Consider the following 6,000-nt stretch of genomic DNA (forward strand, 5'->3'; position numbering starts at 1 on the left):
AGAGTTTTAGAAAAAAGTTTATAGATAGTATTGCATAAGGCGATGGGTCAAAACTCATCAAAAAGCTCAGGTTTATCCTTCTTTGGGATATGAGCCAAAAAAGTATTATTAATTTCTTTGAGGATATTACCCGAGTTCCTCATTCCTTCCAGAGTTATCGTTACTTCCACACCTAAGAAGGGCCAACATTTTTGAAAGAAGCTAGGCGGAAAGCCATCCGGCCCAGGGGATTTATCTGGGCTCATCTGCATAAGAGCTACTTCTACTTCTGCTAAAGAAAATTTAGCAGTAAGGAAATCAGTTTGGTCCTTACTCAGAAGCTTTGGGATACACTTGATAAACTTGTCCTGGATAGAGCCACGAGGGCTTCAATCGGAATTTAGGATAAGTGAAAAGAAATCTACAACCTCTGTTGCAATGGATTTAGGGTTAGCCACCTCAGAGCCGTCACTTAGCTTAATCTTGGAGATATGATTTATGACTCTTCTCATCCTCACACTATTGTGGAAGAATTTGGTGTTCTTATCACCCTCCTCTAACCACATCTCTCTAGATTTTTGTTTCAAGAAGACTTCTTCTTTGGCAAGAATAGATTCATGATCCGTAAGGAGTTTCTTTTCTCTAAGAAATAGGGCCTCATCCATCCCATGTCACATTACTTTCTCATTAACTTCTACCAACTCAACTTCCACTTGGGCTTTATTGTCAAAAATATTGCCAAAGTGCTCCTTATTCCAATGAATTGGATTCTGCTTAATAATCTTAAGTTTGTTAACAATCTTTAAGGTCCCAGACCCAGAGACCTTGGCTGCATTCCACCACTCCTTTAGAAGCTTGAGGATGTTATTGTCCTTCAGCCACATATTCTTGAATTTAAAAGGGCATCGTTTTGGACCAACCTCGCCCTGAATGGCAAGTTGAATAGGAAAGTGATCCGATCCTGAGAAAGGTAGAATAGAGGCATCCAAGGTATAGGGAAAGTTGATGAGATTGCCCAATACAAAGAATCTATCAAGTTTCTCTGCAATGTTACTAAACCCTAACCTATGATAATTCCAGGTAAAGGCTTCCTTAACCATATTAATCTCAATCATGCCACTCTGATGGATCCAATCTGCAAAGTCAAGAAAAGAATGAGCATTTATACCTAAGCCTCCTCGCTTCTCATGATGATGCAAAATTGCATTAAAGTCCCCACCTAAGATACATATCTGATTAAGGGTGTTTGTGAAATTCTCAATTTCCTCCCATACTCTTTTTTTATCCTCATTAAGGATAGGCCCATACACATTAATAATGACAAAATCTAGATTTTTTTTGAGGCTAGTAACCCTCCCGCTCATCCAATTGTTGTGAGATTCCATATATGAAAAGAGGATACTGCGTGGGTCCCAAAATATAGCAAGTCCTCTAGAGGCTCCATTGGCTGGGTCCCCTGTAATTTGTCTAAAGCTTAATCGCTTGCCGAAGGAGACTAAATCTTCGTTCCCTAATTTAGTCTCCTATAACAGAGCTAATTCTGGACTGAAAGAGGATAGACATTGCTTGACTAACCTCTGTTTGTTAGGGGCATTTAAACCCCTAGCATTCCATGAAACAACTTTCATGACACCTTGGGAAGGACCTTCCCCTTCCTTGCATGAAACATGTCCGTGAGTTTAACCCGACCTTCCGCAGTTCCATCATTGGCTCTTAGCTCCGATAAGGATTTCCTACCTCTCTTTTTGCAAGACTTGGCACAATCCGGAGTGGATTTATCATCTGCCCAGAGTTCAATGCCCAAGTTTTCATTTTCCTTGTTATCTAAATCTAGAAAAAGTTCCTCCATGTTTGAGACCATAGGGGGAGGGAGAGGGCCAAAATTACCTTTCTAAGCATTTTTTTTCTTCTGAAGATCAAGTTCATCCTTATCTATTATTTCATCCAATAATTTATCCATGATTTCCTCAATAACTGAGTCACATAGATAGTTAATAATGCGATTAACCTCTTCCTCTTTGCAGGCTAGATCCTCCTCTTGATCAACCCTTTCCACAATAATGGGGCTTTCCTTCAGATGGGGAGAACTATTAAAGTTGCTTTGATCATCCAATCTAGTAGCCCGATCTGAGGAAAGAGGAAGAGCTTCCATCTCCCTACCCATACCATCTTTAGAAGCCAGAGAAAGTTCACCCTTCTTGACAAGGGGCATCATTGGATTAGCAGTCATACCTAGCTTATCCAATGAAGATTCCACAAGGGGGTAAGGAGAGGAGGGGATCAACCATTCATCCCCGCTCTAGTCTGCTATAAATTCCCCCTCTTCTATCTCCTCAGGTTGCCTAGGTGGCAAAGAGACTTCCCTAATCACAAACCCTCCTTGCTCCAAATTGAAACTAATGTCTACCCTAGGAATCTTGCTAGATCTTGATTGAGAAGGGAATTCTGGGATCAATGCGGGAGCACGGTCTAAGTCCATAACTCCTTTGTAAAATTCAGGGTAGATAAGGAAACACGACATCCCTGATTTAATTTCAATAGGTTTTAAAGTTTTAACACTAATATCCATGTTAATTATCATTACACAGTTCGAGTATTTCCTATTCTTATCACTAATCTCTACAAATTTACCCAAGTGATTACCTATTTTCCTAATAATTTCGATGTCCATTAATTCTATTGGTAAGTTAGGGATCAAAACTGGTCTATCCATCTTAAAAGATTTCAAATTTTTAGGGTTTAAATCCGAATGCCAATCTAAAAAACTAAAATCAAAACCTTTGAAAGTTGGAGATTTACCTATTAAGAATTCTTCCTTATGACTTGAATTTTCACAATCAATATACAGAAAGCCCTCAATCAAGATAGCTATACTTACCATCCATTTGAAGGAAGACATAAACCAGTCTGCAATAACCTTTGACGAAATTCCAAGTCCCTGCCATCTAGCGAAAACCCCAAAGGCTTTACAAGACTGTTGAATCCTCTTAACCAAGTTATCATTAATCTCTAAAATATTTGCCACATCTGAATTAGGGTTCCTATTTGTAACTGACTCATCCATTGAGGGTTTAAGAGGCATCACAACTATCTTGCCCTTGCCCTCAGAAGCCCTAGGTCTGGATTGAATATCAACCGACCTTCTGTGATTATTATTTCTTCTTCTTATAACATTATTGGAGTGAGAGCTGACCCGGGGAGCTGGTTTTATGAAACCTTCCTCAAGATTCTACAACTCATAAAACCTATTGGAGATGGTTGACTTAGTATTTCCTTGGCAGCGGTCATTGCTAGTCACCATCCTCAGAGAGTTTTTCATAGCTGCCTTGCGTGACCTCCTAGGTTTCACCACTTGCCATTCCGTCTGCTCATTAGGCAGTGGAGCCCTAATCCCGGGTTGCAAACCCTTAGCGCAATTTGGTTCGCTCGAAAAACCACTTATGTTGGGTCAAGTCTGGTGATTTCCACAAAGCAAATCGTGATGGGAAATTCGCTCAATATTTTTGCTGCATTTTCCTATTCTTTTCTACATTTAGTATAATTAATTGGGTAGTTATGATTTTTTTTAATGTAATTTTTACTATCTATTAGAATTAGAAATATTAATTAATTAATTATTGATTGATGGTTAAATAATCAAATAAATGTTAAGTATTCATTTAATTAAGTGGACAGATTTAAGCGTCTACATTTGCCCCTCTTTGAGATGGTGCAGTTTATCGCATTGTTTCAAAAAAAACAAGCAAGTAAAGTACATGCCTCGACATGCACTAGGTTGGTGGTTAGATATGCCCCCTCGAAAGAGGGGACAAAATTTCAAAAATTGGGGTGATGTATCAAAATTTTTGTGAAAATTAGGCATGGTAGAATGGTGGATTTTGGATTGAATGAGGGGGAAGGGAGAATGGTAATCCGGTGAGTACCCTTAGGTCAGGCAGGAGATAGTGTGCAAATGTAGTGTTGTTGTGCATTTGATTGATGTTGTACAATTGATCAATAGGGTTTGGACAGTCAGGTGCAATTGGCTGAATTGCCCTGGTTTTAGTCAAAGCATGATAGTCAATGTTAGTCAAAGTGTGACAGTTGATGTTATTCGCTTGGACAGGATAAAGTCTGAGTAATGGAATCAAATTAACCTGTTGAGACTTAGACAATCGACCTAATTGCTTGATGAAGTCAAGGTATCTAAGTCAAATTACTCGTTGAGACTTAGACAATTGATGTAATTGTCTGTATTGATTGTGTAATTGGTTGACCAATTGATAGTTGGGTTTAAAAGGTAGACACAATAACTTGCTTTGCTGAGAGGATGACCTATAGGCCAGGCAACCCCACCACTTAAAGTACTTGGCTTGATCATCTTGGTGGGACATGATGTAGGGTATGCAGTGATGACCTGGATAGGGAGGGTGAGGGGGGGAGTCAATGTTAGGTAGAAGGTATGAAGGAATTAGGACCCATTCCCATTAGAGAGGATAAAAAATAAAGTTATCCATTGCCATGACTATGTATGAATGATATGCAGTTATATGGATTTATGGATGGATTTATGAATGCATTGATAGGATATGTTTAGATGAAATGAAATGGATTGATCTTGTGCTTTTCATAGTGCTTTCTTTCATCATTGGGCTTCTTTGGTACTGATCTTGAACGAGATATTGGAAACCAAGGTTGAATGTCACACCTATAAAAAGACAGATTATAGACAAAGAATATTCCCCTCCATTCTGGTGCACACATTGATGGTCGAGGTATACATTGTAGTCAATAAGCTGTAGTGATCCATGACTTTGTATTTTTGCATAGGATCTCATAGCTTTATGAACTTCCCACGTAGATACCATTAGTATTTGCCCCAAAATTTCATTGGAACAATCCGCAGACAGAAAACAAAGAAAAAATACCATGAACTTTTCTCGCCACTCTAATCACTTGTGGACATCCTTGAGTAACATAGGAACATGATATAAATCAGTAAAAGACAAAAGTACTATCAACAATAAAATAGCCGAAGAATTTTCTTGCCAAAAGATGTGTCATCATGTCTTGTTTTAGGGAAGGATGCATCCTCGTTAAGACGTGTGTTTGATGTTTAGCCTAAGTAGTTGACGATTTGTGGATTAATTAATAGTTTGTCTTGTTTGAGTATTTGATTTGTAGGTTCGATTTGTTTTCGCGTTTGATCAAATGTTTGTGTGGAAAAGAATTAGTTTATTGCAATGTTTTCAACTTATTTCTATGATGTTTTTTTCTTTTATTTTCACAGGTTTGTATAGTTTTTCTAATGTTTTTGATTATTTCAGGACATTTTTGAATGTGTTTGGCTTATTTCAAGACTTTTTGCAAATGTTTTTGGATTATTTACAGTAAATTAGTTCTACGAACTAGTGATATTCATGATCCACTCCTATCGTAATGTCAAGGAAAGTTGCCCCCAATGAGGTGTAGGTGCTAAGTGCGATGGTGGGAATGTAGGAGAAAGATTAATGATAGGTCAATATCAAGCCATGGTAAGTACACAATGCTGTGGGTGGATGAAATGATTTGATCAAGTAATTTGAAAGACGGTGGAGAAAAGCCTTTACACATGACACCTGTTTGCCAGGTTTTTACCATCGCACTTGTCCAATGTGCCACCGGAGTAGTTTTCACCGTTTGGACGAATGATTTCTCTTTACTATTTTCTTTTTAATTTTTTTTTTTTCTACTTTTGTCAGGACTCGTTCTGAATGTTTTTGATATTTTTGAAATATGTGTGAGCCTAATGCTCTGAACAACTATGTATGAAACTTCTTGAGATGTATGCTGTTTATTGGATCTGATAGTGTTTCCCCCTTTGAAGTAGCCAACTGATATGCCTTGGACCTAAAGATTGCAGTAATTACATAGGGACCTAGCCATTTTGATTCAAATTTGCCTCTATGTTCCCTATTTGGTTGGTTTTGAGGATTTTCTCTTAGAACAAGATCACCAACTTCAAATGTTCTATGCTTGATTCTGTTATTTTAGCTTTTGCTC

Source organism: Cryptomeria japonica, chromosome 2, assembly GCF_030272615.1.
Source record: "Cryptomeria japonica chromosome 2, Sugi_1.0, whole genome shotgun sequence".
Taxonomy (NCBI): Eukaryota; Viridiplantae; Streptophyta; class Pinopsida; order Cupressales; family Cupressaceae; genus Cryptomeria; species Cryptomeria japonica.